This window comes from Orcinus orca, unplaced genomic scaffold (assembly GCF_937001465.1).
Source record: "Orcinus orca unplaced genomic scaffold, mOrcOrc1.1 scaffold_302, whole genome shotgun sequence".
In the NCBI taxonomy this organism is placed as follows: Eukaryota; Metazoa; Chordata; class Mammalia; order Artiodactyla; family Delphinidae; genus Orcinus; species Orcinus orca.
Window position 1 is genome coordinate 68,762 of NW_026043844.1, and position 22,583 is coordinate 91,344.

General features: G+C 76.9%; 22 non-coding genes across 22 annotated transcripts; all 22 read left to right on the top strand.

The window, feature by feature from the left end:
- Positions 1–229: 229 nt before the first annotated feature.
- Positions 230–348, top strand: LOC125963221 (5S ribosomal RNA). The gene has a single exon (XR_007475046.1). It is a non-coding gene; the product is annotated as a 5S ribosomal RNA (ribosomal RNA).
- A 926-nt stretch (positions 349–1,274) lies between these two features.
- On the top strand, positions 1,275–1,393 carry LOC125963223 (5S ribosomal RNA). The gene has a single exon (XR_007475048.1). It is a non-coding gene; the product is annotated as a 5S ribosomal RNA (ribosomal RNA).
- A 926-nt stretch (positions 1,394–2,319) lies between these two features.
- Positions 2,320–2,438, top strand: LOC125963224 (5S ribosomal RNA). The gene has a single exon (XR_007475049.1). It is a non-coding gene; the product is annotated as a 5S ribosomal RNA (ribosomal RNA).
- Positions 2,439–3,364: 926 nt separating this feature from the next.
- Positions 3,365–3,483, top strand: LOC125963225 (5S ribosomal RNA). Its single transcript, XR_007475050.1, has one exon. It is a non-coding gene; the product is annotated as a 5S ribosomal RNA (ribosomal RNA).
- Positions 3,484–4,409: 926 nt separating this feature from the next.
- Positions 4,410–4,528, top strand: LOC125963226 (5S ribosomal RNA). Its single transcript, XR_007475051.1, has one exon. It is a non-coding gene; the product is annotated as a 5S ribosomal RNA (ribosomal RNA).
- Positions 4,529–5,462: 934 nt separating this feature from the next.
- On the top strand, positions 5,463–5,581 carry LOC125963227 (5S ribosomal RNA). Its single transcript, XR_007475052.1, has one exon. It is a non-coding gene; the product is annotated as a 5S ribosomal RNA (ribosomal RNA).
- Positions 5,582–6,507: 926 nt separating this feature from the next.
- On the top strand, positions 6,508–6,626 carry LOC125963228 (5S ribosomal RNA). The gene has a single exon (XR_007475053.1). It is a non-coding gene; the product is annotated as a 5S ribosomal RNA (ribosomal RNA).
- A 926-nt stretch (positions 6,627–7,552) lies between these two features.
- On the top strand, positions 7,553–7,671 carry LOC125963229 (5S ribosomal RNA). The gene has a single exon (XR_007475054.1). It is a non-coding gene; the product is annotated as a 5S ribosomal RNA (ribosomal RNA).
- Positions 7,672–8,605: 934 nt separating this feature from the next.
- On the top strand, positions 8,606–8,724 carry LOC125963230 (5S ribosomal RNA). The gene has a single exon (XR_007475055.1). It is a non-coding gene; the product is annotated as a 5S ribosomal RNA (ribosomal RNA).
- Positions 8,725–9,650: 926 nt separating this feature from the next.
- LOC125963231 (5S ribosomal RNA) lies at positions 9,651–9,769 on the top strand. The gene has a single exon (XR_007475056.1). It is a non-coding gene; the product is annotated as a 5S ribosomal RNA (ribosomal RNA).
- Positions 9,770–10,695: 926 nt separating this feature from the next.
- Positions 10,696–10,814, top strand: LOC125963232 (5S ribosomal RNA). Its single transcript, XR_007475057.1, has one exon. It is a non-coding gene; the product is annotated as a 5S ribosomal RNA (ribosomal RNA).
- A 926-nt stretch (positions 10,815–11,740) lies between these two features.
- Positions 11,741–11,859, top strand: LOC125963234 (5S ribosomal RNA). Its single transcript, XR_007475059.1, has one exon. It is a non-coding gene; the product is annotated as a 5S ribosomal RNA (ribosomal RNA).
- A 926-nt stretch (positions 11,860–12,785) lies between these two features.
- Positions 12,786–12,904, top strand: LOC125963235 (5S ribosomal RNA). Its single transcript, XR_007475060.1, has one exon. It is a non-coding gene; the product is annotated as a 5S ribosomal RNA (ribosomal RNA).
- Positions 12,905–13,830: 926 nt separating this feature from the next.
- On the top strand, positions 13,831–13,949 carry LOC125963236 (5S ribosomal RNA). Its single transcript, XR_007475061.1, has one exon. It is a non-coding gene; the product is annotated as a 5S ribosomal RNA (ribosomal RNA).
- Positions 13,950–14,875: 926 nt separating this feature from the next.
- On the top strand, positions 14,876–14,994 carry LOC125963237 (5S ribosomal RNA). The gene has a single exon (XR_007475062.1). It is a non-coding gene; the product is annotated as a 5S ribosomal RNA (ribosomal RNA).
- A 934-nt stretch (positions 14,995–15,928) lies between these two features.
- On the top strand, positions 15,929–16,047 carry LOC125963238 (5S ribosomal RNA). The gene has a single exon (XR_007475063.1). It is a non-coding gene; the product is annotated as a 5S ribosomal RNA (ribosomal RNA).
- Positions 16,048–16,973: 926 nt separating this feature from the next.
- Positions 16,974–17,092, top strand: LOC125963239 (5S ribosomal RNA). The gene has a single exon (XR_007475064.1). It is a non-coding gene; the product is annotated as a 5S ribosomal RNA (ribosomal RNA).
- A 926-nt stretch (positions 17,093–18,018) lies between these two features.
- On the top strand, positions 18,019–18,137 carry LOC125963240 (5S ribosomal RNA). Its single transcript, XR_007475065.1, has one exon. It is a non-coding gene; the product is annotated as a 5S ribosomal RNA (ribosomal RNA).
- Positions 18,138–19,063: 926 nt separating this feature from the next.
- LOC125963241 (5S ribosomal RNA) lies at positions 19,064–19,182 on the top strand. Its single transcript, XR_007475066.1, has one exon. It is a non-coding gene; the product is annotated as a 5S ribosomal RNA (ribosomal RNA).
- Positions 19,183–20,108: 926 nt separating this feature from the next.
- Positions 20,109–20,227, top strand: LOC125963242 (5S ribosomal RNA). The gene has a single exon (XR_007475067.1). It is a non-coding gene; the product is annotated as a 5S ribosomal RNA (ribosomal RNA).
- A 926-nt stretch (positions 20,228–21,153) lies between these two features.
- LOC125963243 (5S ribosomal RNA) lies at positions 21,154–21,272 on the top strand. Its single transcript, XR_007475068.1, has one exon. It is a non-coding gene; the product is annotated as a 5S ribosomal RNA (ribosomal RNA).
- A 926-nt stretch (positions 21,273–22,198) lies between these two features.
- On the top strand, positions 22,199–22,317 carry LOC125963245 (5S ribosomal RNA). The gene has a single exon (XR_007475070.1). It is a non-coding gene; the product is annotated as a 5S ribosomal RNA (ribosomal RNA).
- Positions 22,318–22,583: the final 266 nt, after the last annotated feature.

Consider the following 22,583-nt stretch of genomic DNA (forward strand, 5'->3'; position numbering starts at 1 on the left):
GGGATCTTGGGCGGGGCGCCAAGCGCCGAAGGGTTTGCTGGGTCACGGCCGCCCTGGGCTGGGAGGTGGTCGCCAAACCCTCCGCCGCCGCCCGATACCCGAGACCTCCGTTCCCCCTGCCTGGGCGGGCGAGGGGGCCCTGCCGGGGCGGGCCGGCCGCCAGGCTGGCGTTAAGGCGCCAGCGCCAGCGAAACTGGGCCTCAAGAGGCAGCCCGCGGCCCCCGCCCCCGTCTACGGCCATACCACCCTGAACGCGCCCGATCTCGTCTGATCTCGGAAGCTAAGCAGGGTCGGGCCTGGTTAGTACTTGGATGGGAGACCGCCTGGGAATACCGGGTGCTGTAGGCTTTTTGCCTCCCGCTCCGCCCGCCTTCTCCTTTACTCGCCCGCGGCGGGGGCCGCCGGCTCCGCCCCCGCCGGGCCCCGCGGCAGGCCCCACCTCCTCAGGCCCCTCCCACCACGGCGCGCGCCGGCGGGGGCCCTCCCCGCCGGCCCGGCCGGCCAGAAGGCGGCCCTGGAAGGCAGCCGCACCCCAGACGCTCCCGGGGTGGCTGGCCCGGACCCAGACTCCGCCGCGGGCCCACTTGCCGTCCTTTCGGCCCGCGAGCCCCTCGACCTGCACCTGGCCGCCCCCACCGGCGCCCAGCCCCGGCGCCGCCACCTGTGTGCCGGTGTGTCCCTCCACAGCTCCCTCCGACAAAAGCCCCCCACCCCCACCCCGCCCCGCTGGCGTGTCACCGCGGCCGGGTGCGGGAGCGGGATCGAGGGCAGGGGCCGCTTCCCCGGGCCTGCCGGCCACCAGGGGCGGGGTCCTGAGCTCGGCGGGGGGTGTGGGGGCAAGGGTGGCCTTGCCGGGGCTGAGGGGCCGTGGCGACTCAATGGTGGCTCCCAGTGGCTTCGGGCCAGCTGCCGTCGGGCAGGAGGGCCGGCCCGGGCTGCGGCCGGGCTGCGCCTAGCGCCGCGTGGGCCGGCAGGGCCGATGCCCAAGGGACCGCGGGCCCCGGGCCCTGAAGCCTCCGGGGCCACGTCCCTGTGAGCGACGTGCGGGATCTTGGGCGGGGCGCCAAGCGCCGAAGGGTTTGCTGGGTCACGGCCGCCCTGGGCTGGGAGGTGGTCGCCAAACCCTCCGCCGCCGCCCGATACCCGAGACCTCCGTTCCCCCTGCCTGGGCGGGCGAGGGGGCCCTGCCGGGGCGGGCCGGCCGCCAGGCTGGCGTTAAGGCGCCAGCGCCAGCGAAACTGGGCCTCAAGAGGCAGCCCGCGGCCCCCGCCCCCGTCTACGGCCATACCACCCTGAACGCGCCCGATCTCGTCTGATCTCGGAAGCTAAGCAGGGTCGGGCCTGGTTAGTACTTGGATGGGAGACCGCCTGGGAATACCGGGTGCTGTAGGCTTTTTGCCTCCCGCTCCGCCCGCCTTCTCCTTTACTCGCCCGCGGCGGGGGCCGCCGGCTCCGCCCCCGCCGGGCCCCGCGGCAGGCCCCACCTCCTCAGGCCCCTCCCACCACGGCGCGCGCCGGCGGGGGCGCTCCCCGCCGGCCCGGCCGGCCAGAAGGCGGCCCTGGAAGGCAGCCGCACCCCAGACGCTCCCGGGGTGGCTGGCCCGGACCCAGACTCCGCCGCGGGCCCACTTGCCGTCCTTTCGGCCCGCGAGCCCCTCGACCTGCACCTGGCCGCCCCCACCGGCGCCCAGCCCCGGCGCCGCCACCTGTGTGCCGGTGTGTCCCTCCACAGCTCCCTCCGACAAAAGCCCCCCACCCCCACCCCGCCCCGCTGGCGTGTCACCGCGGCCGGGTGCGGGAGCGGGATCGAGGGCAGGGGCCGCTTCCCCGGGCCTGCCGGCCACCAGGGGCGGGGTCCTGAGCTCGGCGGGGGGTGTGGGGGCAAGGGTGGCCTTGCCGGGGCTGAGGGGCCGTGGCGACTCAATGGTGGCTCCCAGTGGCTTCGGGCCAGCTGCCGTCGGGCAGGAGGGCCGGCCCGGGCTGCGGCCGGGCTGCGCCTAGCGCCGCGTGGGCCGGCAGGGCCGATGCCCAAGGGACCGCGGGCCCCGGGCCCTGAAGCCTCCGGGGCCACGTCCCTGTGAGCGACGTGCGGGATCTTGGGCGGGGCGCCAAGCGCCGAAGGGTTTGCTGGGTCACGGCCGCCCTGGGCTGGGAGGTGGTCGCCAAACCCTCCGCCGCCGCCCGATACCCGAGACCTCCGTTCCCCCTGCCTGGGCGGGCGAGGGGGCCCTGCCGGGGCGGGCCGGCCGCCAGGCTGGCGTTAAGGCGCCAGCGCCAGCGAAACTGGGCCTCAAGAGGCAGCCCGCGGCCCCCGCCCCCGTCTACGGCCATACCACCCTGAACGCGCCCGATCTCGTCTGATCTCGGAAGCTAAGCAGGGTCGGGCCTGGTTAGTACTTGGATGGGAGACCGCCTGGGAATACCGGGTGCTGTAGGCTTTTTGCCTCCCGCTCCGCCCGCCTTCTCCTTTACTCGCCCGCGGCGGGGGCCGCCGGCTCCGCCCCCGCCGGGCCCCGCGGCAGGCCCCACCTCCTCAGGCCCCTCCCACCACGGCGCGCGCCGGCGGGGGCCCTCCCCGCCGGCCCGGCCGGCCAGAAGGCGGCCCTGGAAGGCAGCCGCACCCCAGACGCTCCCGGGGTGGCTGGCCCGGACCCAGACTCCGCCGCGGGCCCACTTGCCGTCCTTTCGGCCCGCGAGCCCCTCGACCTGCACCTGGCCGCCCCCACCGGCGCCCAGCCCCGGCGCCGCCACCTGTGTGCCGGTGTGTCCCTCCACAGCTCCCTCCGACAAAAGCCCCCCACCCCCACCCCGCCCCGCTGGCGTGTCACCGCGGCCGGGTGCGGGAGCGGGATCGAGGGCAGGGGCCGCTTCCCCGGGCCTGCCGGCCACCAGGGGCGGGGTCCTGAGCTCGGCGGGGGGTGTGGGGGCAAGGGTGGCCTTGCCGGGGCTGAGGGGCCGTGGCGACTCAATGGTGGCTCCCAGTGGCTTCGGGCCAGCTGCCGTCGGGCAGGAGGGCCGGCCCGGGCTGCGGCCGGGCTGCGCCTAGCGCCGCGTGGGCCGGCAGGGCCGATGCCCAAGGGACCGCGGGCCCCGGGCCCTGAAGCCTCCGGGGCCACGTCCCTGTGAGCGACGTGCGGGATCTTGGGCGGGGCGCCAAGCGCCGAAGGGTTTGCTGGGTCACGGCCGCCCTGGGCTGGGAGGTGGTCGCCAAACCCTCCGCCGCCGCCCGATACCCGAGACCTCCGTTCCCCCTGCCTGGGCGGGCGAGGGGGCCCTGCCGGGGCGGGCCGGCCGCCAGGCTGGCGTTAAGGCGCCAGCGCCAGCGAAACTGGGCCTCAAGAGGCAGCCCGCGGCCCCCGCCCCCGTCTACGGCCATACCACCCTGAACGCGCCCGATCTCGTCTGATCTCGGAAGCTAAGCAGGGTCGGGCCTGGTTAGTACTTGGATGGGAGACCGCCTGGGAATACCGGGTGCTGTAGGCTTTTTGCCTCCCGCTCCGCCCGCCTTCTCCTTTACTCGCCCGCGGCGGGGGCCGCCGGCTCCGCCCCCGCCGGGCCCCGCGGCAGGCCCCACCTCCTCAGGCCCCTCCCACCACGGCGCGCGCCGGCGGGGGCGCTCCCCGCCGGCCCGGCCGGCCAGAAGGCGGCCCTGGAAGGCAGCCGCACCCCAGACGCTCCCGGGGTGGCTGGCCCGGACCCAGACTCCGCCGCGGGCCCACTTGCCGTCCTTTCGGCCCGCGAGCCCCTCGACCTGCACCTGGCCGCCCCCACCGGCGCCCAGCCCCGGCGCCGCCACCTGTGTGCCGGTGTGTCCCTCCACAGCTCCCTCCGACAAAAGCCCCCCACCCCCACCCCGCCCCGCTGGCGTGTCACCGCGGCCGGGTGCGGGAGCGGGATCGAGGGCAGGGGCCGCTTCCCCGGGCCTGCCGGCCACCAGGGGCGGGGTCCTGAGCTCGGCGGGGGGTGTGGGGGCAAGGGTGGCCTTGCCGGGGCTGAGGGGCCGTGGCGACTCAATGGTGGCTCCCAGTGGCTTCGGGCCAGCTGCCGTCGGGCAGGAGGGCCGGCCCGGGCTGCGGCCGGGCTGCGCCTAGCGCCGCGTGGGCCGGCAGGGCCGATGCCCAAGGGACCGCGGGCCCCGGGCCCTGAAGCCTCCGGGGCCACGTCCCTGTGAGCGACGTGCGGGATCTTGGGCGGGGCGCCAAGCGCCGAAGGGTTTGCTGGGTCACGGCCGCCCTGGGCTGGGAGGTGGTCGCCAAACCCTCCACCGCCGCCCGATACCCGAGACCTCCGTTCCCCCTGCCTGGGCGGGCGAGGGGGCCCTGCCGGGGCGGGCCGGCCGCCAGGCTGGCGTTAAGGCGCCAGCGCCAGCGAAACTGGGCCTCAAGAGGCAGCCCGCGGCCCCCGCCCCCGTCTACGGCCATACCACCCTGAACGCGCCCGATCTCGTCTGATCTCGGAAGCTAAGCAGGGTCGGGCCTGGTTAGTACTTGGATGGGAGACCGCCTGGGAATACCGGGTGCTGTAGGCTTTTTGCCTCCCGCTCCGCCCGCCTTCTCCTTTACTCGCCCGCGGCGGGGGCCGCCGGCTCCGCCCCCGCCGGACCCCGCGGCAGGCCCCACCTCCTCAGGCCCCTCCCACCACGGCGCGCGCCGGCGGGGGCGCTCCCCGCCGGCCCGGCCGGCCAGGCGGCCAGAAGGCGGCCCTGGAAGGCGGCCGCACCCCAGACGCTCCCGGGGTGGCTGGCCCGGACCCAGACTCCGCCGCGGGCCCACTTGCTGTCCTTTCGGCCCGCGAGCCCCTCGACCTGCACCTGGCCGCCCCCACCGGCGCCCAGCCCCGGCGCCGCCACCTGTGTGCCGGTGTGTCCCTCCACAGCTCCCTCCGACAAAAGCCCCCCACCCCCACCCCGCCCCTCTGGCGTGTCACCGCGGCCGGGTGCGGGAGCGGGATCGAGGGCAGGGGCCGCTTCCCCGGGCCTGCCGGCCACCAGGGGCGGGGTCCTGAGCTCGGCGGGGGGTGTGGGGGCAAGGGTGGCCTTGCCGGGGCTGAGGGGCCGTGGCGACTCAATGGTGGCTCCCAGTGGCTTCGGGCCAGCTGCTGTCGGGCAGGAGGGCCGGCCCGGGCTGCGGCCGGGCTGCGCCTCGCGCCGCGTGGGCCGGCAGGGCCGATGCCCAAGGGACCGCGGGCCCCGGGCCCTGAAGCCTCCGGGGCCACGTCCCTGTGAGCGACGTGCGGGATCTTGGGCGGGGCGCCAAGCGCCGAAGGGTTTGCTGGGTCACGGCCGCCCTGGGCTGGGAGGTGGTCGCCAAACCCTCCGCCGCCGCCCGATACCCGAGACCTCCGTTCCCCCTGCCTGGGCGGGCGAGGGGGCCCTGCCGGGGCGGGCCGGCCGCCAGGCTGGCGTTAAGGCGCCAGCGCCAGCGAAACTGGGCCTCAAGAGGCAGCCCGCGGCCCCCGCCCCCGTCTACGGCCATACCACCCTGAACGCGCCCGATCTCGTCTGATCTCGGAAGCTAAGCAGGGTCGGGCCTGGTTAGTACTTGGATGGGAGACCGCCTGGGAATACCGGGTGCTGTAGGCTTTTTGCCTCCCGCTCCGCCCGCCTTCTCCTTTACTCGCCCGCGGCGGGGGCCGCCGGCTCCGCCCCCGCCGGGCCCCGCGGCAGGCCCCACCTCCTCAGGCCCCTCCCACCACGGCGCGCGCCGGCGGGGGCGCTCCCCGCCGGCCCGGCCGGCCAGAAGGCGGCCCTGGAAGGCAGCCGCACCCCAGACGCTCCCGGGGTGGCTGGCCCGGACCCAGACTCCGCCGCGGGCCCACTTGCCGTCCTTTCGGCCCGCGAGCCCCTCGACCTGCACCTGGCCGCCCCCACCGGCGCCCAGCCCCGGCGCCGCCACCTGTGTGCCGGTGTGTCCCTCCACAGCTCCCTCCGACAAAAGCCCCCCACCCCCACCCCGCCCCGCTGGCGTGTCACCGCGGCCGGGTGCGGGAGCGGGATCGAGGGCAGGGGCCGCTTCCCCGGGCCTGCCGGCCACCAGGGGCGGGGTCCTGAGCTCGGCGGGGGGTGTGGGGGCAAGGGTGGCCTTGCCGGGGCTGAGGGGCCGTGGCGACTCAATGGTGGCTCCCAGTGGCTTCGGGCCAGCTGCCGTCGGGCAGGAGGGCCGGCCCGGGCTGCGGCCGGGCTGCGCCTAGCGCCGCGTGGGCCGGCAGGGCCGATGCCCAAGGGACCGCGGGCCCCGGGCCCTGAAGCCTCCGGGGCCACGTCCCTGTGAGCGACGTGCGGGATCTTGGGCGGGGCGCCAAGCGCCGAAGGGTTTGCTGGGTCACGGCCGCCCTGGGCTGGGAGGTGGTCGCCAAACCCTCCGCCGCCGCCCGATACCCGAGACCTCCGTTCCCCCTGCCTGGGCGGGCGAGGGGGCCCTGCCGGGGCGGGCCGGCCGCCAGGCTGGCGTTAAGGCGCCAGCGCCAGCGAAACTGGGCCTCAAGAGGCAGCCCGCGGCCCCCGCCCCCGTCTACGGCCATACCACCCTGAACGCGCCCGATCTCGTCTGATCTCGGAAGCTAAGCAGGGTCGGGCCTGGTTAGTACTTGGATGGGAGACCGCCTGGGAATACCGGGTGCTGTAGGCTTTTTGCCTCCCGCTCCGCCCGCCTTCTCCTTTACTCGCCCGCGGCGGGGGCCGCCGGCTCCGCCCCCGCCGGGCCCCGCGGCAGGCCCCACCTCCTCAGGCCCCTCCCACCACGGCGCGCGCCGGCGGGGGCCCTCCCCGCCGGCCCGGCCGGCCAGAAGGCGGCCCTGGAAGGCAGCCGCACCCCAGACGCTCCCGGGGTGGCTGGCCCGGACCCAGACTCCGCCGCGGGCCCACTTGCCGTCCTTTCGGCCCGCGAGCCCCTCGACCTGCACCTGGCCGCCCCCACCGGCGCCCAGCCCCGGCGCCGCCACCTGTGTGCCGGTGTGTCCCTCCACAGCTCCCTCCGACAAAAGCCCCCCACCCCCACCCCGCCCCGCTGGCGTGTCACCGCGGCCGGGTGCGGGAGCGGGATCGAGGGCAGGGGCCGCTTCCCCGGGCCTGCCGGCCACCAGGGGCGGGGTCCTGAGCTCGGCGGGGGGTGTGGGGGCAAGGGTGGCCTTGCCGGGGCTGAGGGGCCGTGGCGACTCAATGGTGGCTCCCAGTGGCTTCGGGCCAGCTGCCGTCGGGCAGGAGGGCCGGCCCGGGCTGCGGCCGGGCTGCGCCTAGCGCCGCGTGGGCCGGCAGGGCCGATGCCCAAGGGACCGCGGGCCCCGGGCCCTGAAGCCTCCGGGGCCACGTCCCTGTGAGCGACGTGCGGGATCTTGGGCGGGGCGCCAAGCGCCGAAGGGTTTGCTGGGTCACGGCCGCCCTGGGCTGGGAGGTGGTCGCCAAACCCTCCGCCGCCGCCCGATACCCGAGACCTCCGTTCCCCCTGCCTGGGCGGGCGAGGGGGCCCTGCCGGGGCGGGCCGGCCGCCAGGCTGGCGTTAAGGCGCCAGCGCCAGCGAAACTGGGCCTCAAGAGGCAGCCCGCGGCCCCCGCCCCCGTCTACGGCCATACCACCCTGAACGCGCCCGATCTCGTCTGATCTCGGAAGCTAAGCAGGGTCGGGCCTGGTTAGTACTTGGATGGGAGACCGCCTGGGAATACCGGGTGCTGTAGGCTTTTTGCCTCCCGCTCCGCCCGCCTTCTCCTTTACTCGCCCGCGGCGGGGGCCGCCGGCTCCGCCCCCGCCGGACCCCGCGGCAGGCCCCACCTCCTCAGGCCCCTCCCACCACGGCGCGCGCCGGCGGGGGCGCTCCCCGCCGGCCCGGCCGGCCAGGCGGCCAGAAGGCGGCCCTGGAAGGCGGCCGCACCCCAGACGCTCCCGGGGTGGCTGGCCCGGACCCAGACTCCGCCGCGGGCCCACTTGCTGTCCTTTCGGCCCGCGAGCCCCTCGACCTGCACCTGGCCGCCCCCACCGGCGCCCAGCCCCGGCGCCGCCACCTGTGTGCCGGTGTGTCCCTCCACAGCTCCCTCCGACAAAAGCCCCCCACCCCCACCCCGCCCCTCTGGCGTGTCACCGCGGCCGGGTGCGGGAGCGGGATCGAGGGCAGGGGCCGCTTCCCCGGGCCTGCCGGCCACCAGGGGCGGGGTCCTGAGCTCGGCGGGGGGTGTGGGGGCAAGGGTGGCCTTGCCGGGGCTGAGGGGCCGTGGCGACTCAATGGTGGCTCCCAGTGGCTTCGGGCCAGCTGCTGTCGGGCAGGAGGGCCGGCCCGGGCTGCGGCCGGGCTGCGCCTCGCGCCGCGTGGGCCGGCAGGGCCGATGCCCAAGGGACCGCGGGCCCCGGGCCCTGAAGCCTCCGGGGCCACGTCCCTGTGAGCGACGTGCGGGATCTTGGGCGGGGCGCCAAGCGCCGAAGGGTTTGCTGGGTCACGGCCGCCCTGGGCTGGGAGGTGGTCGCCAAACCCTCCGCCGCCGCCCGATACCCGAGACCTCCGTTCCCCCTGCCTGGGCGGGCGAGGGGGCCCTGCCGGGGCGGGCCGGCCGCCAGGCTGGCGTTAAGGCGCCAGCGCCAGCGAAACTGGGCCTCAAGAGGCAGCCCGCGGCCCCCGCCCCCGTCTACGGCCATACCACCCTGAACGCGCCCGATCTCGTCTGATCTCGGAAGCTAAGCAGGGTCGGGCCTGGTTAGTACTTGGATGGGAGACCGCCTGGGAATACCGGGTGCTGTAGGCTTTTTGCCTCCCGCTCCGCCCGCCTTCTCCTTTACTCGCCCGCGGCGGGGGCCGCCGGCTCCGCCCCCGCCGGGCCCCGCGGCAGGCCCCACCTCCTCAGGCCCCTCCCACCACGGCGCGCGCCGGCGGGGGCGCTCCCCGCCGGCCCGGCCGGCCAGAAGGCGGCCCTGGAAGGCAGCCGCACCCCAGACGCTCCCGGGGTGGCTGGCCCGGACCCAGACTCCGCCGCGGGCCCACTTGCCGTCCTTTCGGCCCGCGAGCCCCTCGACCTGCACCTGGCCGCCCCCACCGGCGCCCAGCCCCGGCGCCGCCACCTGTGTGCCGGTGTGTCCCTCCACAGCTCCCTCCGACAAAAGCCCCCCACCCCCACCCCGCCCCGCTGGCGTGTCACCGCGGCCGGGTGCGGGAGCGGGATCGAGGGCAGGGGCCGCTTCCCCGGGCCTGCCGGCCACCAGGGGCGGGGTCCTGAGCTCGGCGGGGGGTGTGGGGGCAAGGGTGGCCTTGCCGGGGCTGAGGGGCCGTGGCGACTCAATGGTGGCTCCCAGTGGCTTCGGGCCAGCTGCCGTCGGGCAGGAGGGCCGGCCCGGGCTGCGGCCGGGCTGCGCCTAGCGCCGCGTGGGCCGGCAGGGCCGATGCCCAAGGGACCGCGGGCCCCGGGCCCTGAAGCCTCCGGGGCCACGTCCCTGTGAGCGACGTGCGGGATCTTGGGCGGGGCGCCAAGCGCCGAAGGGTTTGCTGGGTCACGGCCGCCCTGGGCTGGGAGGTGGTCGCCAAACCCTCCGCCGCCGCCCGATACCCGAGACCTCCGTTCCCCCTGCCTGGGCGGGCGAGGGGGCCCTGCCGGGGCGGGCCGGCCGCCAGGCTGGCGTTAAGGCGCCAGCGCCAGCGAAACTGGGCCTCAAGAGGCAGCCCGCGGCCCCCGCCCCCGTCTACGGCCATACCACCCTGAACGCGCCCGATCTCGTCTGATCTCGGAAGCTAAGCAGGGTCGGGCCTGGTTAGTACTTGGATGGGAGACCGCCTGGGAATACCGGGTGCTGTAGGCTTTTTGCCTCCCGCTCCGCCCGCCTTCTCCTTTACTCGCCCGCGGCGGGGGCCGCCGGCTCCGCCCCCGCCGGGCCCCGCGGCAGGCCCCACCTCCTCAGGCCCCTCCCACCACGGCGCGCGCCGGCGGGGGCCCTCCCCGCCGGCCCGGCCGGCCAGAAGGCGGCCCTGGAAGGCAGCCGCACCCCAGACGCTCCCGGGGTGGCTGGCCCGGACCCAGACTCCGCCGCGGGCCCACTTGCCGTCCTTTCGGCCCGCGAGCCCCTCGACCTGCACCTGGCCGCCCCCACCGGCGCCCAGCCCCGGCGCCGCCACCTGTGTGCCGGTGTGTCCCTCCACAGCTCCCTCCGACAAAAGCCCCCCACCCCCACCCCGCCCCGCTGGCGTGTCACCGCGGCCGGGTGCGGGAGCGGGATCGAGGGCAGGGGCCGCTTCCCCGGGCCTGCCGGCCACCAGGGGCGGGGTCCTGAGCTCGGCGGGGGGTGTGGGGGCAAGGGTGGCCTTGCCGGGGCTGAGGGGCCGTGGCGACTCAATGGTGGCTCCCAGTGGCTTCGGGCCAGCTGCCGTCGGGCAGGAGGGCCGGCCCGGGCTGCGGCCGGGCTGCGCCTAGCGCCGCGTGGGCCGGCAGGGCCGATGCCCAAGGGACCGCGGGCCCCGGGCCCTGAAGCCTCCGGGGCCACGTCCCTGTGAGCGACGTGCGGGATCTTGGGCGGGGCGCCAAGCGCCGAAGGGTTTGCTGGGTCACGGCCGCCCTGGGCTGGGAGGTGGTCGCCAAACCCTCCGCCGCCGCCCGATACCCGAGACCTCCGTTCCCCCTGCCTGGGCGGGCGAGGGGGCCCTGCCGGGGCGGGCCGGCCGCCAGGCTGGCGTTAAGGCGCCAGCGCCAGCGAAACTGGGCCTCAAGAGGCAGCCCGCGGCCCCCGCCCCCGTCTACGGCCATACCACCCTGAACGCGCCCGATCTCGTCTGATCTCGGAAGCTAAGCAGGGTCGGGCCTGGTTAGTACTTGGATGGGAGACCGCCTGGGAATACCGGGTGCTGTAGGCTTTTTGCCTCCCGCTCCGCCCGCCTTCTCCTTTACTCGCCCGCGGCGGGGGCCGCCGGCTCCGCCCCCGCCGGGCCCCGCGGCAGGCCCCACCTCCTCAGGCCCCTCCCACCACGGCGCGCGCCGGCGGGGGCGCTCCCCGCCGGCCCGGCCGGCCAGAAGGCGGCCCTGGAAGGCAGCCGCACCCCAGACGCTCCCGGGGTGGCTGGCCCGGACCCAGACTCCGCCGCGGGCCCACTTGCCGTCCTTTCGGCCCGCGAGCCCCTCGACCTGCACCTGGCCGCCCCCACCGGCGCCCAGCCCCGGCGCCGCCACCTGTGTGCCGGTGTGTCCCTCCACAGCTCCCTCCGACAAAAGCCCCCCACCCCCACCCCGCCCCGCTGGCGTGTCACCGCGGCCGGGTGCGGGAGCGGGATCGAGGGCAGGGGCCGCTTCCCCGGGCCTGCCGGCCACCAGGGGCGGGGTCCTGAGCTCGGCGGGGGGTGTGGGGGCAAGGGTGGCCTTGCCGGGGCTGAGGGGCCGTGGCGACTCAATGGTGGCTCCCAGTGGCTTCGGGCCAGCTGCCGTCGGGCAGGAGGGCCGGCCCGGGCTGCGGCCGGGCTGCGCCTAGCGCCGCGTGGGCCGGCAGGGCCGATGCCCAAGGGACCGCGGGCCCCGGGCCCTGAAGCCTCCGGGGCCACGTCCCTGTGAGCGACGTGCGGGATCTTGGGCGGGGCGCCAAGCGCCGAAGGGTTTGCTGGGTCACGGCCGCCCTGGGCTGGGAGGTGGTCGCCAAACCCTCCGCCGCCGCCCGATACCCGAGACCTCCGTTCCCCCTGCCTGGGCGGGCGAGGGGGCCCTGCCGGGGCGGGCCGGCCGCCAGGCTGGCGTTAAGGCGCCAGCGCCAGCGAAACTGGGCCTCAAGAGGCAGCCCGCGGCCCCCGCCCCCGTCTACGGCCATACCACCCTGAACGCGCCCGATCTCGTCTGATCTCGGAAGCTAAGCAGGGTCGGGCCTGGTTAGTACTTGGATGGGAGACCGCCTGGGAATACCGGGTGCTGTAGGCTTTTTGCCTCCCGCTCCGCCCGCCTTCTCCTTTACTCGCCCGCGGCGGGGGCCGCCGGCTCCGCCCCCGCCGGGCCCCGCGGCAGGCCCCACCTCCTCAGGCCCCTCCCACCACGGCGCGCGCCGGCGGGGGCGCTCCCCGCCGGCCCGGCCGGCCAGAAGGCGGCCCTGGAAGGCAGCCGCACCCCAGACGCTCCCGGGGTGGCTGGCCCGGACCCAGACTCCGCCGCGGGCCCACTTGCCGTCCTTTCGGCCCGCGAGCCCCTCGACCTGCACCTGGCCGCCCCCACCGGCGCCCAGCCCCGGCGCCGCCACCTGTGTGCCGGTGTGTCCCTCCACAGCTCCCTCCGACAAAAGCCCCCCACCCCCACCCCGCCCCGCTGGCGTGTCACCGCGGCCGGGTGCGGGAGCGGGATCGAGGGCAGGGGCCGCTTCCCCGGGCCTGCCGGCCACCAGGGGCGGGGTCCTGAGCTCGGCGGGGGGTGTGGGGGCAAGGGTGGCCTTGCCGGGGCTGAGGGGCCGTGGCGACTCAATGGTGGCTCCCAGTGGCTTCGGGCCAGCTGCCGTCGGGCAGGAGGGCCGGCCCGGGCTGCGGCCGGGCTGCGCCTAGCGCCGCGTGGGCCGGCAGGGCCGATGCCCAAGGGACCGCGGGCCCCGGGCCCTGAAGCCTCCGGGGCCACGTCCCTGTGAGCGACGTGCGGGATCTTGGGCGGGGCGCCAAGCGCCGAAGGGTTTGCTGGGTCACGGCCGCCCTGGGCTGGGAGGTGGTCGCCAAACCCTCCGCCGCCGCCCGATACCCGAGACCTCCGTTCCCCCTGCCTGGGCGGGCGAGGGGGCCCTGCCGGGGCGGGCCGGCCGCCAGGCTGGCGTTAAGGCGCCAGCGCCAGCGAAACTGGGCCTCAAGAGGCAGCCCGCGGCCCCCGCCCCCGTCTACGGCCATACCACCCTGAACGCGCCCGATCTCGTCTGATCTCGGAAGCTAAGCAGGGTCGGGCCTGGTTAGTACTTGGATGGGAGACCGCCTGGGAATACCGGGTGCTGTAGGCTTTTTGCCTCCCGCTCCGCCCGCCTTCTCCTTTACTCGCCCGCGGCGGGGGCCGCCGGCTCCGCCCCCGCCGGGCCCCGCGGCAGGCCCCACCTCCTCAGGCCCCTCCCACCACGGCGCGCGCCGGCGGGGGCCCTCCCCGCCGGCCCGGCCGGCCAGAAGGCGGCCCTGGAAGGCAGCCGCACCCCAGACGCTCCCGGGGTGGCTGGCCCGGACCCAGACTCCGCCGCGGGCCCACTTGCCGTCCTTTCGGCCCGCGAGCCCCTCGACCTGCACCTGGCCGCCCCCACCGGCGCCCAGCCCCGGCGCCGCCACCTGTGTGCCGGTGTGTCCCTCCACAGCTCCCTCCGACAAAAGCCCCCCACCCCCACCCCGCCCCGCTGGCGTGTCACCGCGGCCGGGTGCGGGAGCGGGATCGAGGGCAGGGGCCGCTTCCCCGGGCCTGCCGGCCACCAGGGGCGGGGTCCTGAGCTCGGCGGGGGGTGTGGGGGCAAGGGTGGCCTTGCCGGGGCTGAGGGGCCGTGGCGACTCAATGGTGGCTCCCAGTGGCTTCGGGCCAGCTGCCGTCGGGCAGGAGGGCCGGCCCGGGCTGCGGCCGGGCTGCGCCTAGCGCCGCGTGGGCCGGCAGGGCCGATGCCCAAGGGACCGCGGGCCCCGGGCCCTGAAGCCTCCGGGGCCACGTCCCTGTGAGCGACGTGCGGGATCTTGGGCGGGGCGCCAAGCGCCGAAGGGTTTGCTGGGTCACGGCCGCCCTGGGCTGGGAGGTGGTCGCCAAACCCTCCGCCGCCGCCCGATACCCGAGACCTCCGTTCCCCCTGCCTGGGCGGGCGAGGGGGCCCTGCCGGGGCGGGCCGGCCGCCAGGCTGGCGTTAAGGCGCCAGCGCCAGCGAAACTGGGCCTCAAGAGGCAGCCCGCGGCCCCCGCCCCCGTCTACGGCCATACCACCCTGAACGCGCCCGATCTCGTCTGATCTCGGAAGCTAAGCAGGGTCGGGCCTGGTTAGTACTTGGATGGGAGACCGCCTGGGAATACCGGGTGCTGTAGGCTTTTTGCCTCCCGCTCCGCCCGCCTTCTCCTTTACTCGCCCGCGGCGGGGGCCGCCGGCTCCGCCCCCGCCGGGCCCCGCGGCAGGCCCCACCTCCTCAGGCCCCTCCCACCACGGCGCGCGCCGGCGGGGGCGCTCCCCGCCGGCCCGGCCGGCCAGAAGGCGGCCCTGGAAGGCAGCCGCACCCCAGACGCTCCCGGGGTGGCTGGCCCGGACCCAGACTCCGCCGCGGGCCCACTTGCCGTCCTTTCGGCCCGCGAGCCCCTCGACCTGCACCTGGCCGCCCCCACCGGCGCCCAGCCCCGGCGCCGCCACCTGTGTGCCGGTGTGTCCCTCCACAGCTCCCTCCGACAAAAGCCCCCCACCCCCACCCCGCCCCGCTGGCGTGTCACCGCGGCCGGGTGCGGGAGCGGGATCGAGGGCAGGGGCCGCTTCCCCGGGCCTGCCGGCCACCAGGGGCGGGGTCCTGAGCTCGGCGGGGGGTGTGGGGGCAAGGGTGGCCTTGCCGGGGCTGAGGGGCCGTGGCGACTCAATGGTGGCTCCCAGTGGCTTCGGGCCAGCTGCCGTCGGGCAGGAGGGCCGGCCCGGGCTGCGGCCGGGCTGCGCCTAGCGCCGCGTGGGCCGGCAGGGCCGATGCCCAAGGGACCGCGGGCCCCGGGCCCTGAAGCCTCCGGGGCCACGTCCCTGTGAGCGACGTGCGGGATCTTGGGCGGGGCGCCAAGCGCCGAAGGGTTTGCTGGGTCACGGCCGCCCTGGGCTGGGAGGTGGTCGCCAAACCCTCCGCCGCCGCCCGATACCCGAGACCTCCGTTCCCCCTGCCTGGGCGGGCGAGGGGGCCCTGCCGGGGCGGGCCGGCCGCCAGGCTGGCGTTAAGGCGCCAGCGCCAGCGAAACTGGGCCTCAAGAGGCAGCCCGCGGCCCCCGCCCCCGTCTACGGCCATACCACCCTGAACGCGCCCGATCTCGTCTGATCTCGGAAGCTAAGCAGGGTCGGGCCTGGTTAGTACTTGGATGGGAGACCGCCTGGGAATACCGGGTGCTGTAGGCTTTTTGCCTCCCGCTCCGCCCGCCTTCTCCTTTACTCGCCCGCGGCGGGGGCCGCCGGCTCCGCCCCCGCCGGACCCCGCGGCAGGCCCCACCTCCTCAGGCCCCTCCCACCACGGCGCGCGCCGGCGGGGGCGCTCCCCGCCGGCCCGGCCGGCCAGGCGGCCAGAAGGCGGCCCTGGAAGGCGGCCGCACCCCAGACGCTCCCGGGGTGGCTGGCCCGGACCCAGACTCCGCCGCGGGCCCACTTGCTGTCCTTTCGGCCCGCGAGCCCCTCGACCTGCACCTGGCCGCCCCCACCGGCGCCCAGCCCCGGCGCCGCCACCTGTGTGCCGGTGTGTCCCTCCACAGCTCCCTCCGACAAAAGCCCCCCACCCCCACCCCGCCCCTCTGGCGTGTCACCGCGGCCGGGTGCGGGAGCGGGATCGAGGGCAGGGGCCGCTTCCCCGGGCCTGCCGGCCACCAGGGGCGGGGTCCTGAGCTCGGCGGGGGGTGTGGGGGCAAGGGTGGCCTTGCCGGGGCTGAGGGGCCGTGGCGACTCAATGGTGGCTCCCAGTGGCTTCGGGCCAGCTGCTGTCGGGCAGGAGGGCCGGCCCGGGCTGCGGCCGGGCTGCGCCTCGCGCCGCGTGGGCCGGCAGGGCCGATGCCCAAGGGACCGCGGGCCCCGGGCCCTGAAGCCTCCGGGGCCACGTCCCTGTGAGCGACGTGCGGGATCTTGGGCGGGGCGCCAAGCGCCGAAGGGTTTGCTGGGTCACGGCCGCCCTGGGCTGGGAGGTGGTCGCCAAACCCTCCGCCGCCGCCCGATACCCGAGACCTCCGTTCCCCCTGCCTGGGCGGGCGAGGGGGCCCTGCCGGGGCGGGCCGGCCGCCAGGCTGGCGTTAAGGCGCCAGCGCCAGCGAAACTGGGCCTCAAGAGGCAGCCCGCGGCCCCCGCCCCCGTCTACGGCCATACCACCCTGAACGCGCCCGATCTCGTCTGATCTCGGAAGCTAAGCAGGGTCGGGCCTGGTTAGTACTTGGATGGGAGACCGCCTGGGAATACCGGGTGCTGTAGGCTTTTTGCCTCCCGCTCCGCCCGCCTTCTCCTTTACTCGCCCGCGGCGGGGGCCGCCGGCTCCGCCCCCGCCGGGCCCCGCGGCAGGCCCCACCTCCTCAGGCCCCTCCCACCACGGCGCGCGCCGGCGGGGGCGCTCCCCGCCGGCCCGGCCGGCCAGAAGGCGGCCCTGGAAGGCAGCCGCACCCCAGACGCTCCCGGGGTGGCTGGCCCGGACCCAGACTCCGCCGCGGGCCCACTTGCCGTCCTTTCGGCCCGCGAGCCCCTCGACCTGCACCTGGCCGCCCCCACCGGCGCCCAGCCCCGGCGCCGCCACCTGTGTGCCGGTGTGTCCCTCCACAGCTCCCTCCGACAAAAGCCCCCCACCCCCACCCCGCCCCGCTGGCGTGTCACCGCGGCCGGGTGCGGGAGCGGGATCGAGGGCAGGGGCCGCTTCCCCGGGCCTGCCGGCCACCAGGGGCGGGGTCCTGAGCTCGGCGGGGGGTGTGGGGGCAAGGGTGGCCTTGCCGGGGCTGAGGGGCCGTGGCGACTCAATGGTGGCTCCCAGTGGCTTCGGGCCAGCTGCCGTCGGGCAGGAGGGCCGGCCCGGGCTGCGGCCGGGCTGCGCCTAGCGCCGCGTGGGCCGGCAGGGCCGATGCCCAAGGGACCGCGGGCCCCGGGCCCTGAAGCCTCCGGGGCCACGTCCCTGTGAGCGACGTGCGGGATCTTGGGCGGGGCGCCAAGCGCCGAAGGGTTTGCTGGGTCACGGCCGCCCTGGGCTGGGAGGTGGTCGCCAAACCCTCCGCCGCCGCCCGATACCCGAGACCTCCGTTCCCCCTGCCTGGGCGGGCGAGGGGGCCCTGCCGGGGCGGGCCGGCCGCCAGGCTGGCGTTAAGGCGCCAGCGCCAGCGAAACTGGGCCTCAAGAGGCAGCCCGCGGCCCCCGCCCCCGTCTACGGCCATACCACCCTGAACGCGCCCGATCTCGTCTGATCTCGGAAGCTAAGCAGGGTCGGGCCTGGTTAGTACTTGGATGGGAGACCGCCTGGGAATACCGGGTGCTGTAGGCTTTTTGCCTCCCGCTCCGCCCGCCTTCTCCTTTACTCGCCCGCGGCGGGGGCCGCCGGCTCCGCCCCCGCCGGGCCCCGCGGCAGGCCCCACCTCCTCAGGCCCCTCCCACCACGGCGCGCGCCGGCGGGGGCGCTCCCCGCCGGCCCGGCCGGCCAGAAGGCGGCCCTGGAAGGCAGCCGCACCCCAGACGCTCCCGGGGTGGCTGGCCCGGACCCAGACTCCGCCGCGGGCCCACTTGCCGTCCTTTCGGCCCGCGAGCCCCTCGACCTGCACCTGGCCGCCCCCACCGGCGCCCAGCCCCGGCGCCGCCACCTGTGTGCCGGTGTGTCCCTCCACAGCTCCCTCCGACAAAAGCCCCCCACCCCCACCCCGCCCCTCTGGCGTGTCACCGCGGCCGGGTGCGGGAGCGGGATCGAGGGCAGGGGCCGCTTCCCCGGGCCTGCCGGCCACCAGGGGCGGGGTCCTGAGCTCGGCGGGGGGTGTGGGGGCAAGGGTGGCCTTGCCGGGGCTGAGGGGCCGTGGCGACTCAATGGTGGCTCCCAGTGGCTTCGGGCCAGCTGCTGTCGGGCAGGAGGGCCGGCCCGGGCTGCGGCCGGGCTGCGCCTCGCGCCGCGTGGGCCGGCAGGGCCGATGCCCAAGGGACCGCGGGCCCCGGGCCCTGAAGCCTCCGGGGCCACGTCCCTGTGAGCGACGTGCGGGATCTTGGGCGGGGCGCCAAGCGCCGAAGGGTTTGCTGGGTCACGGCCGCCCTGGGCTGGGAGGTGGTCGCCAAACCCTCCGCCGCCGCCCGATACCCGAGACCTCCGTTCCCCCTGCCTGGGCGGGCGAGGGGGCCCTGCCGGGGCGGGCCGGCCGCCAGGCTGGCGTTAAGGCGCCAGCGCCAGCGAAACTGGGCCTCAAGAGGCAGCCCGCGGCCCCCGCCCCCGTCTACGGCCATACCACCCTGAACGCGCCCGATCTCGTCTGATCTCGGAAGCTAAGCAGGGTCGGGCCTGGTTAGTACTTGGATGGGAGACCGCCTGGGAATACCGGGTGCTGTAGGCTTTTTGCCTCCCGCTCCGCCCGCCTTCTCCTTTACTCGCCCGCGGCGGGGGCCGCCGGCTCCGCCCCCGCCGGGCCCCGCGGCAGGCCCCACCTCCTCAGGCCCCTCCCACCACGGCGCGCGCCGGCGGGGGCCCTCCCCGCCGGCCCGGCCGGCCAGAAGGCGGCCCTGGAAGGCAGCCGCACCCCAGACGCTCCCGGGGTGGCTGGCCCGGACCCAGACTCCGCCGCGGGCCCACTTGCCGTCCTTTCGGCCCGCGAGCCCCTCGACCTGCACCTGGCCGCCCCCACCGGCGCCCAGCCCCGGCGCCGCCACCTGTGTGCCGGTGTGTCCCTCCACAGCTCCCTCCGACAAAAGCCCCCCACCCCCACCCCGCCCCGCTGGCGTGTCACCGCGGCCGGGTGCGGGAGCGGGATCGAGGGCAGGGGCCGCTTCCCCGGGCCTGCCGGCCACCAGGGGCGGGGTCCTGAGCTCGGCGGGGGGTGTGGGGGCAAGGGTGGCCTTGCCGGGGCTGAGGGGCCGTGGCGACTCAATGGTGGCTCCCAGTGGCTTCGGGCCAGCTGCCGTCGGGCAGGAGGGCCGGCCCGGGCTGCGGCCGGGCTGCGCCTAGCGCCGCGTGGGCCGGCAGGGCCGATGCCCAAGGGACCGCGGGCCCCGGGCCCTGAAGCCTCCGGGGCCACGTCCCTGTGAGCGACGTGCGGGATCTTGGGCGGGGCGCCAAGCGCCGAAGGGTTTGCTGGGTCACGGCCGCCCTGGGCTGGGAGGTGGTCGCCAAACCCTCCGCCGCCGCCCGATACCCGAGACCTCCGTTCCCCCTGCCTGGGCGGGCGAGGGGGCCCTGCCGGGGCGGGCCGGCCGCCAGGCTGGCGTTAAGGCGCCAGCGCCAGCGAAACTGGGCCTCAAGAGGCAGCCCGCGGCCCCCGCCCCCGTCTACGGCCATACCACCCTGAACGCGCCCGATCTCGTCTGATCTCGGAAGCTAAGCAGGGTCGGGCCTGGTTAGTACTTGGATGGGAGACCGCCTGGGAATACCGGGTGCTGTAGGCTTTTTGCCTCCCGCTCCGCCCGCCTTCTCCTTTACTCGCCCGCGGCGGGGGCCGCCGGCTCCGCCCCCGCCGGGCCCCGCGGCAGGCCCCACCTCCTCAGGCCCCTCCCACCACGGCGCGCGCCGGCGGGGGCGCTCCCCGCCGGCCCGGCCGGCCAGAAGGCGGCCCTGGAAGGCAGCCGCACCCCAGACGCTCCCGGGGTGGCTGGCCCGGACCCAGACTCCGCCGCGGGCCCACTTGCCGTCCTTTCGGCCCGCGAGCCCCTCGACCTGCACCTGGCCGCCCCCACCGGCGCCCAGCCCCGGCGCCGCCACCTGTGTGCCGGTGTGTCCCTCCACAGCTCCCTCCGACAAAAGCCCCCCACCCCCACCCCGCCCCGCTGGCGTGTCACCGCGGCCGGGTGCGGGAGCGGGATCGAGGGCAGGGGCCGCTTCCCCGGGCCTGCCGGCCACCAGGGGCGGGGTCCTGAGCTCGGCGGGGGGTGTGGGGGCAAGGGTGGCCTTGCCGGGGCTGAGGGGCCGTGGCGACTCAATGGTGGCTCCCAGTGGCTTCGGGCCAGCTGCCGTCGGGCAGGAGGGCCGGCCCGGGCTGCGGCCGGGCTGCGCCTAGCGCCGCGTGGGCCGGCAGGGCCGATGCCCAAGGGACCGCGGGCCCCGGGCCCTGAAGCCTCCGGGGCCACGTCCCTGTGAGCGACGTGCGGGATCTTGGGCGGGGCGCCAAGCGCCGAAGGGTTTGCTGGGTCACGGCCGCCCTGGGCTGGGAGGTGGTCGCCAAACCCTCCGCCGCCGCCCGATACCCGAGACCTCCGTTCCCCCTGCCTGGGCGGGCGAGGGGGCCCTGCCGGGGCGGGCCGGCCGCCAGGCTGGCGTTAAGGCGCCAGCGCCAGCGAAACTGGGCCTCAAGAGGCAGCCCGCGGCCCCCGCCCCCGTCTACGGCCATACCACCCTGAACGCGCCCGATCTCGTCTGATCTCGGAAGCTAAGCAGGGTCGGGCCTGGTTAGTACTTGGATGGGAGACCGCCTGGGAATACCGGGTGCTGTAGGCTTTTTGCCTCCCGCTCCGCCCGCCTTCTCCTTTACTCGCCCGCGGCGGGGGCCGCCGGCTCCGCCCCCGCCGGGCCCCGCGGCAGGCCCCACCTCCTCAGGCCCCTCCCACCACGGCGCGCGCCGGCGGGGGCCCTCCCCGCCGGCCCGGCCGGCCAGAAGGCGGCCCTGGAAGGCAGCCGCACCCCAGACGCTCCCGGGGTGGCTGGCCCGGACCCAGACTCCGCCGCGGGCCCACTTGCCGTCCTTTCGGCCCGCGAGCCCCTCGACCTGCACCTGGCCGCCCCCACCGGCGCCCAGCCCCGGCGCCGCCACCTGTGTGCCGGTGTGTCCCTCCACAGCTCCCTCCGACAAAAGCCCCCCACCCCCACCCCGCCCCGCTGGCGTGTCACCGCGGCCGGGTGCGGGAGCGGGATCGAGGGCAGGGGCCGCTTCCCCGGGCCTGCCGGCCACCAGGGGCGGGGTCCTGAGCTCGGCGGGGGGTGTGGGGGCAAGGGTGGCCTTGCCGGGGCTGAGGGGCCGTGGCGACTCAATGGTGGCTCCCAGTGGCTTCGGGCCAGCTGCCGTCGGGCAGGAGGGCCGGCCCGGGCTGCGGCCGGGCTGCGCCTAGCGCCGCGTGGGCCGGCAGGGCCGATGCCCAAGGGACCGCGGGCCCCGGGCCCTGAAGCCTCCGGGGCCACGTCCCTGTGAGCGACGTGCGGGATCTTGGGCGGGGCGCCAAGCGCCGAAGGGTTTGCTGGGTCACGGCCGCCCTGGGCTGGGAGGTGGTCGCCAAACCCTCCGCCGCCGCCCGATACCCGAGACCTCCGTTCCCCCTGCCTGGGCGGGCGAGGGGGCCCTGCCGGGGCGGGCCGGCCGCCAGGCTGGCGTTAAGGCGCCAGCGCCAGCGAAACTGGGCCTCAAGAGGCAGCCCGCGGCCCCCGCCCCCGTCTACGGCCATACCACCCTGAACGCGCCCGATCTCGTCTGATCTCGGAAGCTAAGCAGGGTCGGGCCTGGTTAGTACTTGGATGGGAGACCGCCTGGGAATACCGGGTGCTGTAGGCTTTTTGCCTCCCGCTCCGCCCGCCTTCTCCTTTACTCGCCCGCGGCGGGGGCCGCCGGCTCCGCCCCCGCCGGGCCCCGCGGCAGGCCCCACCTCCTCAGGCCCCTCCCACCACGGCGCGCGCCGGCGGGGGCGCTCCCCGCCGGCCCGGCCGGCCAGAAGGCGGCCCTGGAAGGCAGCCGCACCCCAGACGCTCCCGGGGTGGCTGGCCCGGACCCAGACTCCGCCGCGGGCCCACTTGCCGTCCTTTCGGCCCGCGAGCCCCTCGACCTGCACCTGGCCGCCCCCACCGGCGCCCAGCCCCGGCGCCGCCACCTGTGTGCCGGTGTGTCCCTCCACAGCTCCCTCCGACAAAAGCCCCCCACCCCCACCCCGCCCCGCTGGCGTGTCACCGCGGCCGGGTGCGGGAGCGGGATCGAGGGCAGGGGCCGCTTCCCCGGGCCTGCCGGCCACCAGGGGCGGGGTCCTGAGCTCGGCGGGGGGTGTGGGGGCAAGGGTGGCCTTGCCGGGGCTGAGGGGCCGTGGCGACTCAATGGTGGCTCCCAGTGGCTTCGGGCCAGCTGCCGTCGGGCAGGAGGGCCGGCCCGGGCTGCGGCCGGGCTGCGCCTAGCGCCGCGTGGGCCGGCAGGGCCGATGCCCAAGGGACCGCGGGCCCCGGGCCCTGAAGCCTCCGGGGCCACGTCCCTGTGAGCGACGTGCGGGATCTTGGGCGGGGCGCCAAGCGCCGAAGGGTTTGCTGGGTCACGGCCGCCCTGGGCTGGGAGGTGGTCGCCAAACCCTCCGCCGCCGCCCGATACCCGAGACCTCCGTTCCCCCTGCCTGGGCGGGCGAGGGGGCCCTGCCGGGGCGGGCCGGCCGCCAGGCTGGCGTTAAGGCGCCAGCGCCAGCGAAACTGGGCCTCAAGAGGCAGCCCGCGGCCCCCGCCCCCGTCTACGGCCATACCACCCTGAACGCGCCCGATCTCGTCTGATCTCGGAAGCTAAGCAGGGTCGGGCCTGGTTAGTACTTGGATGGGAGACCGCCTGGGAATACCGGGTGCTGTAGGCTTTTTGCCTCCCGCTCCGCCCGCCTTCTCCTTTACTCGCCCGCGGCGGGGGCCGCCGGCTCCGCCCCCGCCGGACCCCGCGGCAGGCCCCACCTCCTCAGGCCCCTCCCACCACGGCGCGCGCCGGCGGGGGCGCTCCCCGCCGGCCCGGCCGGCCAGGCGGCCAGAAGGCGGCCCTGGAAGGCGGCCGCACCCCAGACGCTCCCGGGGTGGCTGGCCCGGACCCAGACTCCGCCGCGGGCCCACTTGCTGTCCTTTCGGCCCGCGA